This window comes from Diceros bicornis, chromosome 10 (assembly GCF_020826845.1).
Source record: "Diceros bicornis minor isolate mBicDic1 chromosome 10, mDicBic1.mat.cur, whole genome shotgun sequence".
NCBI classification, from domain to species: Eukaryota; Metazoa; Chordata; class Mammalia; order Perissodactyla; family Rhinocerotidae; genus Diceros; species Diceros bicornis.
This window is the reverse complement of record NC_080749.1, coordinates 60253375-60266348: the sequence shown is the minus strand read 5'-3', so window position 1 is coordinate 60266348 and position 12974 is coordinate 60253375.

The window sequence follows — 12974 nt, the reverse complement described above, 5'->3', positions numbered from 1 at the left end:
GGACAATTCTTTATTATTTATAACTATTCTTTACATCACAAAACGTTTACCATCCCTGGCTTTAGAACTGCACCTGCAGCAATAGCCTACTGACAAGAGCATCCCTCACAACCAAAGATACTCTTACATGTTTCCTCCCACAGCGGATAGGAAACCTTGGTTTAGAACTGCTGCTAAACAGTTCTTAAGTAGGCTTCAGGTCAGGCTTAATTGCGACATTTGTAAAGTCAATAGTGGATCTGTTCTTTTCAGTTTATTCAACTGTTACCTCCTTCACTGGGCAGTTTTGATCTCAAGTTGGCCCCCAAAGTAACAATGGTTGCAGTAATTCCAGACTTCACATTCCTACCATGTTGTCCAGAAGGAAACAGCATCTTTGCCCCAGCATTCCCATAAAAAGTCTCAAGATTCACTATAATCAGACTGCCTTGGTCACATCCCATCCTTGTAACAATACTGACTCTGGAGGGATGCAATGCTTTTACTGACCTAACCCTGATCATATGCTCCTCTGGTAGAGTGAGAGAATGGAGTTGCTTTCAGGTTGAGATGCAACCCCAAAATGAAAATTAAAGGCTATTGTGAAGGGGACAAGTTGAGAAATGGACACTGGCAATATAATCAACAAATGCACGCTATGCGTGCATGAATTGTTTGTTATCAACTAAAGGTAGTACAAACAAAACTACACCATAATGTAAATCAACTATGTGACTAGGTAGACTTAGTTCACCTGATATTTATTTCATAATAAGACTTTCTCAATGAAACTGACATCAGTTGCCTCCTGATGTGATGCACTGAGAAAAAAAGCATATCATCACTTTTGTGGCATTTCTATCAAAATACACACATCACCTGAATCTAATCATGACAAAACATCAGACAAATCCAAATTGAAGGGCATTCTACAAAATAACTGACCCATACTCTTAAAAAATGTCTATTCCACTGCTGAGTATTTATGCAAAGAACATGAAAACATCAATGCATAAAGATACATGCACCCCTGTGTTCATTGCAGCATTATTCACAATAGCCAAGACTTGGAAGCAACCTAAGTGCCCATCAAGGGAGGAATGGATAAAGAAGATGTGGTATACAATGGAATACTACTCAGCCATAAGAAACAATGAAATCCAGCCATTTGTGACAACATGGATGGACATTGAGGGTATTATGCTAAGCGAAATAAGTCAGAGGGAGAAGGTCACATACAGTATGATTTCACTCATAAGTAGAAGATAAAAACAACAACAAACAATCACGTAGAGACAGAGATTGGATTGGTGGTTACCAGATGGGAAGCGGGGAGGGAGGAAGGTGAAAGGGATGATTAGGCATATGTGTGTGGTGATGGATTGTAATTAGTATTTGGGTGGTGAACATGATGTAATCTATGCAGAATAGAAGTATAATGATGTACACCTGAAATTTATACACTGTTATAAACCAATGTGACTGCAATAAAAAAAAAAGTCAATGTTATAAAAGGCAAAAAAAAAAAAAAATCTGAGGAACTTATCCAGATTAAAGGAGACTAAAGAGATGATGACTGAAAGCAACGTGTGATCTAGGATTTCCTTTTGCCATCAAGGACTGGGAAAGTGGCAAAATTTGCATAAGGTCTTAGATTAGATGGTAGTATTTTATGAATGTTAATTTCCTGATTTTAACAGTGCTGTGGTTATATAAGACAATATCTTTATTTTTAGAAAATAAATGCTAAAATATTTAAGGGTAAGGAGACATCATTTTTACAGCTTCCTCTCAAATGATTCTTATATATATGATAAAGAGAGAGTATGTGTGTGTGTGTGCACGCACACACGTGCGGGTATGTAGGGAGAGAAAGAGAATGATAAAGTAGATGTGGCAAGATGTTAAATTTGAGAAATCTTGCTTAAGGGTATATAAGAATTCGTTGTACTATTCCTACAAATTTTCTATAAGCCTGAAAGTATGTGTATTTAAAATGAAAGTAAAATACAATAAAATCTCAGAATTCATAAACAGCAGCAATAATAAGGATGTTTCTATTAAAATATTCACTCAATTTACTTAAAATGCATGCTATTTTTTGGCTACAGCCTCCAGGTCTTATTTTTGGAGTGTATAATTTCATATAAAATATGTGCATCTATGAAGAATATCAACTATCTGAAACACAAATGCTCTTTTGTTACAGGAAGCCAGAAAAACAGATATAACCTAGTGTGTGAAAGGAGAAAATTTTGTACTTATTTGATGAAGACTGGGATTCAAAGAAATCCTGCCCACACTTCCAAAAAACCTCCTGAAATCTTTTTAGAGACAATATTGACACCTTTTAGTAACTAGTCTAGAAAAAAAACTGATTGCAAATTTACTAGGGTGCAGGGCCCTGCAAATGTACAGGAGTGTCACCCATAGCAGTATTTCGAGGAAGGCCCCGTCCAGCCTTTGGTCCACATGGATCACTGCAGAGATGCCCATTGGTACTTGACTCATGATAACTGTCACTTCTGTGCCAGGCTTAAAGGCAATGAATTCTTTGCTAACCTGGGGTCCTACCACCTTAAGCGTGCAAGCAGTCATTTTTCCTGCAATCTTGCCATCCTACCTCTCCGCCACGCCAAGGCGCTACCATTGAATGAGACCCAAGTTCCCCCTGCTTGCAGACTCACCCACCTCTGTCCCTGCAGCGTTTCTCTCTCTCACTACGTGAGACTCTCTTCCCCCGCATTACAGCATACTTCCCTCCAGAGGTGCCTGCCTTCAGAAAACAAAAGCCAGCAAAGTCTTAGGACACGTGGCTTCTATTTCCAGAACTATCACCAACCGTCCAAAGACAAGGGTGGTCTCGACATCTGCAGCCTTGAAACGAGGGAAATAGAAAGTAAAGGGAAAACAAACTTAGCATGTTATCATTTCACATATATGAGCAAACAACCTTTTTTTTTTGAGGAGAAAAAAGAACATTTGTTTAGTAATTTTCCTGATACACTGTCCTAATTTTGTAACCAGTTTGGCCTCGTCTTGAACAGAATGGTGCCGGTTACTGGTTCAAGTGGTTGTAGTGAATGCCGTTGCTGCCTTGACCATATCCCTTGGCCTCTACAGAGGTCACCTGCACCTTGGTGGACTGTTCCCCTAATGGCTTTTTAACGTGAACACAGGAATCTCTCTGCCTGAGGTCTTTCTCTGGCTGCAGGAGCAAGTTCAGCTGGAATGCCAGGCCTGCCAGAAGTTAACTCCCCCAGGAGCCGCTCCCAGTCAGTGAAGGACCACATTGTCCTGTTAGGGGCAATTCTGAGGAATGTTCTCTATCTTGTCCAATATTAGCTACTGGCAAATGTAGCTATTGAGCACTTGAAATGTAGCTGGTCCAAATCGATATACACTTTAAGTGTAAAATACACACTGGACTTCAAAGATGTAGTATGAAAAAAGGGTAAACTATTTCATTAATATATTTATTGATTATATATTGAAAATATAATATTTTAGACATATTTTGTTAAACAAAATACAATATCATAATTAATTTTATCTCTTCTTTTTTTACTTTACTTACTAGAAAATTTAAAATCACATATGTGGCTTGCATTACATTTCTGTTGGGCAACACTGTATATAGTTTATTAAAGGGTCTTCTGCAGAAATGAGCTTTTGTGTGTGCAGTTGCCCACACTAGCAACCCAATCATTTTGATTCAATATCTTCTTCACTTTCCTCTGTACTGAAAACATTAATTTAGTAATTGTGTTAGAGATTATAAAGAGGTTTTTTTGGATGGAGATTGGTGTAGGTAAAATCAGATTGAAATTTATGCCTATTGTTCTAGGGGTGGCAGAAAATTTATTTTGAGGGAAAGACAGCTCTTTGGGACAATAAACTTTTATGAGCCTTTCATTTATGCAAAGCAGAGGAGAAAGTGGGAATGGAGACGCTTGAGACCATGAGAAAGGAATGTGTTCTATTTCCCTTGTGAGCATGTGTTATCTCTGCAGAGATGATGATGATGTTGGCTGGTTTTCGCTTTTCCTTGAGAAAGTTGGAGACAGAGCAGGTGGGTGCCGTGGACCCCAAGAAGAAGGGCAGGAGTGAGGGGACATCTATCTGGGGAAATTGAGTCAAGCCCTGGACCATGGCAGCAAGGCAGAGGATGAAGATCACCTGCCAAGGAGGCCCTTTGGAAGATCATCACTAATGGACTCTTTGAGAAATGGCACCTGACGCTTCGTCTTAGGTTTTCCATTTCTGAATTGTATTATCATCTCTTACACGTTTCAGTTAAGTTTTATAAAATGCCACAGCTGTGTTTAGAGCAACTAAGGTTTAGGAGCCACATCTGTCTTTGGGGCATAACTAGAACGGGAAGAGAACAACCACTAGAAGAAGTGTTTATAAGATGGTGATAAGCAGAAAAGCCTGAAGCAGTGATTTTGTGGAGAAAAGCGAGCAAAAACCAGCTAATAATAATGCACTCATGTTTACTGAGCCAGACACATTTGAATTAAGAGGTTCTAAGTATTCTCACAGATTATCTCATTTCATTCTCACAATAATCATAAGTAAAATTATTATTTTTTTAATATTTATTTATTTATTTTGTGTGTGTGTGTGTGGAAGCTGAGCTAACATCCATGCCAATCCTCCTCTTTTTTTTTGCTGAGGAAGACTGGCCCTGAGCTAACATCCACGCCCATCTTCTTCCACTTACATGGGACACCACCACAGCATGGCCTGACAAGTGGTGTGTCGGTGTGCGCCTGGGATCCGAACCCGGGCCGCCAGCAGCAGAGCGCGTGCACTTAACCGCTATGCCACGGGACTGGCCCCTAAGTAAAATTATTATTCTTGCTTTATAGGTAGGAAACCTGAGGTACAGAGATGCTAAGTAACTTGACCAAGATAAAACAGCTAGTAAGTGGCAGAGTCAAGGTATAAATTCTGGCAGTCACCTTGGCCTTAGGGCCAGTCACCTTAACCATTATGATATCCTGTCTCTTGGGACAGGTTTGTGGAACAAGGACCTGTGGATTTTCAGAAATCAAGGGGGAAACCTGACAAAAGACATTATGTCAAATCAGGCCTTTCACAGAAGCTCTCAACTAGATAGAAAAAGAAAATCAGCTTTCACAAAAACTCTCAACTACATAGAAAATTTGACAGGAAGGAACAACATTCTAAACTTCATATTCCTCATCATGCCTCTTACCATGGCCTGTGCTTAGTAATAATTCCTAGTTACTCATCAGACACATAAACATGAGAAATGGCCTTTATTTCTTTTATTCCTTAATTTTCCAATACTGTCCCAACACTGACTCTTAAGCCATCCAAACAGTCAGCAGTTTTCCTAGCAAAGCTTTCAGGGTATAATACAATATTTGCAGTATAAGATAATGTTAACTAATTTGCTGACTATGGATATATGACTTTTAAAATACTACCAAGTGGTATCAAATTTTAACTCAATATAATCCTCATCTTCACGCAGTGAAATCTGCATTACTGCTTTTTCAGGTTACTGTCATTCTACTTAACCCCAGGATTACAGACCACATGCTCCAGGACTAAATGAGACTGTAGAGACCTTCCCTCTTCATAATATAGTCTGGCCATTTTCCTTCACTGCATTTCTTATTCAAATGTCCATAATTTTCACCAAATTGCTTATTCAAAAGAATTATAAAACAAAGAACTTTTTAATATATTATGCCTGATTTAAGCAGGAGAAAGCTCACTCCACTCTTCCTTCTGGGACCTGCTCTTTCCCCGCTGTTTTGCCCATATATTTGGTCTTCACTTCTTTCTGTTTCCATATGGATCTAGGCTATTAGAAACCAAACCAGGAAGACCAGCAGGCTTCTTCTTATTCTGCCACATCTCTCTCCTGAGGAATGAGCGAAGGAAACCCACTGCTTGCCTGGGGGAAAGGAAAAGGAAATACCTGGGAGGAAAAAATGGTCAACATTTCAAAAATATTGTTCTGTGTAAGGCCCCATGTTCAGCATTTTACATACAACATCTTAGTTCATCCTTAAACAACTCTAATGTTGTTTATTGTATTGTTTAATGTTGGAAATGCTATTATTTATCCTCAATTTAGAGTGAAGGAAACTGAGGCTTGGTAGATTGGGTTACCTAGGTGGTGTGATAAAGCAGCCTCTCAGATGACCTCCTGGTATTCACAACCTTGGGTCATCCCCTCCCCCTGAGTGTGGGCTGATCCTAGTGACTTGATTCAACAAAAGGAATATGGCAAAAGTAGTGAGATGTCACTTTTGAGATTAGGCTGTGTCCTCTCTCACCCTTTCTCACTTGTTCACTCTGATGGAAGCCAGCCTGTCCCGGGGAGAGGTCCACATCACTGGCAAGGAATTGATATCTCCAGCCAACAGCCAGCAAGGACCTAAGGCCTGCCAACAACCAGGCAAATGAGCCTAGAAGCAGATCCTCTCCCAGTTGGGTCTTGACATGCCTGAAGCCCTGGCTGACACCTTGATTGCAGCCTTGTGAGAGACCCTGAGCCAGAGGACCTAACTAAGCTGCACCAGATTCCCGGTCTTGACATGCCTGAAGCCCTGGCTGACACCTTGATTGCAGCCTTGTGAGAGACCCTGAGCCAGAGGACCTAACTAAGCTGCACCAGATTCCCGGTCTTGACATGCCTGAAGCCCTGGCTGACACCTTGATTGCAGCCTTGTGAGAGACCCTGAGCCAGAGGACCTAACTAAGCTGCACCCGATTCCCGACTCGTGGAAAACGTGAGATAATAAATGTTGTTTTAAGTACTAAGCTTTAGAGTAATTTGGTATGTGACAACAAATAATACAGCTGGTAAATTTAAACCTGGATGATCTGGCTCTGGACATGATGTTTTAGCCAGCATGCTCTACTGCTCCCTAGGACTCGGGATTGGTTCTCTCAGCTTCTCTCACTGAGGGCACCATTTGCAGCCAGGCCTAGTGTGCTCCATCTTGCTTCCCAACGGCCCAGGTAGTTCTGAGATTCTAGCACACAGCACACGCCATCATCAACTCCATCTCTTCTACTAAAAGAAGATTCCCTGTCCTCTCGCTTGTACCACAAGGTCAATTATTGATAATTCCTTTTGGGTTATGACTCATAAATATCCATTTTTGTTACCATTTCATATATTTCTCTCTGTTTCTCTACTTTCTCTTTTTTCACTGCTTTTATGCTCCTTTTTTGCTCTTCTCTACTCTTAGACCCCATTTTCCTCTTCATCGCCACCTTCTTTCTCCTGTCAAGTGTTTTCTCCTGCTTCTGCTTTCACTTACAGAAAAAGGCATCATTTGCCTTCTGGACACTTGAACACTTGTCTGAAAAGAACAGCTTTCTGGAAATATCATCAGAAAGATAAACACAGGTGGGGGTGGGCTTGGGGGGTGCAAGAGAACTCTCTTCTTCAGTAGATTTTTTGTTTTTGTTCCCACCCACCTCCCATATCAAAACATTCCTGGTGGTGGTTAAAAGCTGTTGGCTACTCCAATTAAAGCGTTTTCATAGAAACTGTCAGAAATAGTTCCAAGAGCACTTTTAAGTTATTACATGTGGGTTACATAAACACTGGAGGCTCATTAAAATGTTCAAAATATGATATGAATTGAGTCACACAACAGTGGGTCAAAGCTTTAGCTTTTCAGTGTGACTAACATGATCATCTGAGACTTAGGCACCCAGGAGAAAAACATATCTTAAAGCAAATCAATTAAAGAATATCTTTTGTTTCTTCCAGGAATCTATACTTCTAGCTTTTAAAAATATGGCTATAATTACTTTGCATTTGGATTAACTATATTTTTAAGTATAGCTGTCACAGGCCAACCACATCATAAACTGGATACGGAAAGCAAAATTAATTCTTTTTTTTTGTTTTTGCTGGGAAAGATTCGCCCTGAGCTAACATCTGTTGCCAATCTTCTCCTCTTTTTCTTTTTCCCTCCCCAAAGCCCCAGTACACAGTTGTATCTTCTAGTTGTAATTCCTTCTAGTTCTTCTACATGAGCCGCTGCCACAGCATGGAAACTGACAGACGAGTGGTGTGGTCCATGCCCGGGAACTGAACCCACGCTGCTGAAGCAGAGTATGTAGAACTTAAAGTACTAGGCCATCAGGGCTGGCTCCAAAAGTAATTCTTTATTTGATTTAAACTATATCTTCCTCCAGAGTCCTACCCACTGGGTTGTAGGAAGAAAAACAACAACAACAACAAAACTGTTAAGCCACTCCTCTAAATGCAAATGGATAGTATGATTCAAACAACCCCTTTCTGTATTTCTCATGATATCTCAAGTGGCATGCTGGGTGGGACAGTTCTTCCTAGAGCTCTGCAGACACTTAGCACCCCTTGCCCCCTCCTCATCCCTACCTCCTTCTTCTGCAAAATACCAGTAGCAGCCTTTTTTGGCAAAGTGACAACCTTAACAGTCCTTATACATTTTAAGATATAGCGCAGGTTAGTACTGCCCTTCTTCCCTGAAAAAAAAAACACCTAAGTAATGCTCAAGCATTTAAGTAAACCTTCTAGCATGCCAGATCCATCCCACCTCACCTCCTCTCCAAGATGGCCTCTGGGCTTTATAGGAAAAGGGATTAGTGACGACCCTTAAATCAGTGCAGTGTTCCCAGATCCTCTGATCTCCAAGGCAACAGTCTTTACTCAGCTGGCTGGTCTTCACAGCTAAAGTCAACAGCTAGTGTCATTCATGAGCTGGTCTCCACATATAAAGTCAACCCTTGTTGATACATGATTAAATGAGACTTATTCTGAAATGCGACACTTCAGGTAGGACCTTGTTGCACAATTGATTTGTCCAATTATACCCTAGTAAAAAAGGAGGAAATATTCTTATTGATAAAAGGTTATATCGCTTTGAAAATAAGAAGACTCAGTAAAAATATATGTTCTCAATTCTTAGGTGTCAATGAGAATCAGATCCCAAAGGCAGATCCACTAAATTGAAGATCTGAAGCAGCTTCAGAAGAAAAAGAAAGGGTTCTCTCATATATTTTGAAAAATAGAACAGTAAAATAATGCCAAAAATTTTCTGAATAAATGACCATATTAAAATTTCCCTCATTAGTTTATTAAGTCCACTGTAATTAATTCTTATTTCACTAGGCCTTGGATCAAGCAGTTAGCCTTGATGAAGTATGTCTGCTTTTGGACAGAAAAGAGTCCTGGAAATCGTGACTTGGTCTACTGGTACAGTCTAAAAGTTTCCTAAGCAATGTTACTTTGGAAGATTATACCCAAGATGGTGTTCTTTGAAATACTCATAGCACAGAGTACCTAGTGCAGTCTTATCCATAGGGCTCTGAGACTGTTTTTTTGTTGAAGACACAATCACTAGCCCGTTGCCTAAACTAGAGCCTCAGGAAACTTCAGAGAGAAACAGAAACCTGTTTAATAATGAAACTAAATTTCTGTGGTCAATTTATTACAGTACCAATAATATCAGAATGGCATACCAATCAAATCTAATTATTTCTAGCATCTCTCCAGTGCCAGTACTTACTGTGGCAGATATAGAAACGCACCCTTCAGATGTTCAGATCTCTCTTCAAGAAAGCACTTGTGGCCGTCAGCTATTAACTCCTTCAGGTTGGTCTGAGCTTTTGAGCGCAGGTCATGCTCTCCATGGGGTGGCCCCAGTCAATAACCAAGCAAGACATGCTACAAAGGCATAGACTTTCAGCCAAGAGTCTTCTAATAGGTCATCCTCACTCTGGACCTCTCTGTTGGGCTTTCAGAGACTTTTGTCAGATCTGTGTCGTGGTCTGTTCACTCTTCCTGCTTAACCTTGCTTCCTGCCTTTTCCTTTCACAGGTGTTACTCCCCATAAACCGTTTATACTCCTGTCTCCAACTCAGCGTCCACTTCTCAGAGGACCCAACTAACACAGCGGTACCAGGAATGACCCCAAAAAGCAAATGGTAAGTTGGGATTTTGAGACTGGATCTCTCACTGCCTGACTGTTGAAGGATTCATATACCCATCGCATTCCAGGTGGTATATGGGGTAAAATTAGTCCTTGGCACAATATGGCAGTGCAATTACTAAAACTTTTCACTGGTAGAGAGCACTGGAACATAGTACTAGCTAGGAAGAGTTCACCAACTTTAGGGCGCTCTCTGGGAATATAGGATCAAACACTCTGGAAAGGATCCAAGTGGGTGGAGCAAATTTGCTGCTAGGGTGACTACTAGACACCTGGAGAAAGTGATGCCTCATGCTGAGGAAAATGAAATGCCTGAACTGCCATAGCCGATTCTGGAGAAAGGAAATAAAAAGGCCAGGAAAGTGGACATGCTGGAGTGAATATATTATGGAGGACACAAAACCTACCAGAAAATTGTTTTCCAGAGGAGGTCCCAGAGGACATATCATTCCCCAAGGCCAACAGGAATGTGCTAGTAAGAGGGGCACTAGCATCACAAAGATGTCCAGTGCTGGCTCCTCTTTATAGGTCAGGGCTGACTATAGGAGAGGCTGCCATGGAACTTGGCTCATTAATAGCAGTGAGAATACTGGGGCCTCGAAGCAATAGAGGCTGAGGCAAAACTCAACCCTCAGAAGCTAGGGGGTCACAATTATCATAGTGACCAGAATGTTGGAGCAGCAGCTAAAAGGGAGTTGTGACAATGGTTAATAGAACATGGTGTCACTAGGGCAAAATATATGGGCAACCAAGGAGAGTGTTGCTTAACATACATAATTAAAAGAAAGAATGAATGAGCAGGAAGCTGAGAGCGGTTGCTCCAATAAAAAGTCACAATCTCTTGCCCAGTTCCTGGACCTGTACCAGTTTTCAAACCAGTGACTAAAGATTCAGCTGGGTCTCAGGAAGAAGCACCCTGCAACACTATGTCAAGCACGGATTGTAATGATTCCCCTGGTCCTTCCCCAAAGGGACTCACTTACACTTATCTGAATGACTGTACACTGGAGAAAGAGGAGTAACCACATATTTTGAGGACTATTAGATACAGGGTCAGAGCTGAGACTGATACTTGAAGATCTGAAACAACATCACGTCTCTCCTATTGGAATGGAGGCATATGGAGGCCAGGTAATAAAGAAACAGAGTTATGGCCAGAGTCTGGCTCACAATGGGTCCACTGGGTTCACAGATCAACTCAGTGGTCATTTACCCAGTCCCAAGTGTATAATTGGATCTGACTTCACAGCTGGAGTACCTTGGCCCATGGAGTAAGAGCTATCATAGTGCGGGAAGGCCAAGCAGATGTCTTTGAAACTCCTCCTGGCTGAGAGAGTAAATCTAAAACAATATCACAACGCCAGGGAAATGGTGGAGATTAATGATACCCTTAAGGACATAAAGGATGTAGGAGTAATACTTCCCATCACATCTCCATTTAATTTGACAGTCTGGCTTCTGCAGAAAGCAGAATTAGCAGAATGATTGCAGGCTACTGCAAGTTCAACCAAGTAGCAGCCCCAATTACAGCTTCCATGCCAAGGATAGTATTATTCCTAAAGCAGGATAATATGGCCTCAAGTGAATGGTATGTGACCACTGATTTGGAGAATGCATTCCTTTCTATCCAGTCAAGAAAGACAATTAGAAATTGTTAACATCCACATGAAATAAACTGACAACAATAGGCATTGACACTTTTGCCCCAGGACTATGTTAACTCTTCTATCTCTTTCATAATATAGTCCAAAGAGATCTAGATCATCTGGAAATTCTGTAGAACATCATATAGATCCATTATACCAATGACATCATGCATGAGGTTGAGTGAGAGGTGGTTGAGCAAGAGGTGGCTAGCATGCTGGAGGTTTGTCCTCCAGAGAGTGGGAAATGAACCCTATGAAGGATCAGAGACATGTCCCTTCATTAAAGGTTTTAAGGGCCCAGTGTTCTAGGGAGTGCTAGAGCATCCTCTTCAAAGTAAAAGACAAATTGCTGCCTCTTGCATCCCCTACAAGAAAGAAGAAAGCACAGTGCCTAGGAGGCTGCCTTGGGTTCTGTAAGCAATATACTCCACACCTAGGAATATATTTCTGGCCCATATACCAGGTGACATAAAAAGCTGCCAGCTTTGCCACCTGGCACAACAAAGGGCTCTGCAGCAGGTCTGAGTGTGGCGCAAGCAGCCTTGCTTGACACTTGGGCTAATGGATCCAGCAGATCCTATGGTGTTAGAGGTGTCAGTTTTGGAAGAAGATGCAGTATGGAGTTTATAGAAGTCTTAGAAGGAGAATTACAGCTCAGGCTCCTGGGGTGCTGGATCAAGGTTGCACAACTTTTGAAAAACAGCTCTTGGCATCCTCCTGGTAAGGAGAGAATGCTTGACCATGGGGACACTAAGTGATACAAAATGAAATGTGTCTCGTTGAATCTACCATGTCATAACTTCGGAGGGGGCCCAGTCACAATTCATCATAAAATGAAAATATTAGATTTGGGATGAAGCACAAAGAAGACCAGAGGGTACAAATAATCTACATGAGCAGATAGTGCAGACCTTGATGTCACCCATCACAGTTTCATCAATACCCCTCTCTCAGCTCACACTGATGGCCATAGTAAGGGGTGGGGTCTCAAACAACAAGCTGAAGGAAGAAAAAACGGCCAAGCTTAGTTTACAGATGGGTTGGCTAAGAACGTGGATGAAAGCTGAAACTGGACAGCAGCTACGTCAAAGCCTCACTCAGGAACAGCCATGAAGACAGAGGAGAGGGACAAGCTTTCTAATGGGCAGAGTTTTGGGCGGTGCCCAAAACTGTGGTCATCCACTTTGTGTGGAAGGAAAAGTGGCCTAACTTTAGAATATAAACCAGCTAACAGGCAATGGCAATAGCCTGGCTGGCTAGTCAGGTGTCTGAAAAGAAAGAGATTGCAGACAAGGAGGTCTTAGAGGGTTAGAGGAATGCAGATGCACATATCAGTGTGGGCAAAAAGTGTGAAGATCTTTTTATCACACAT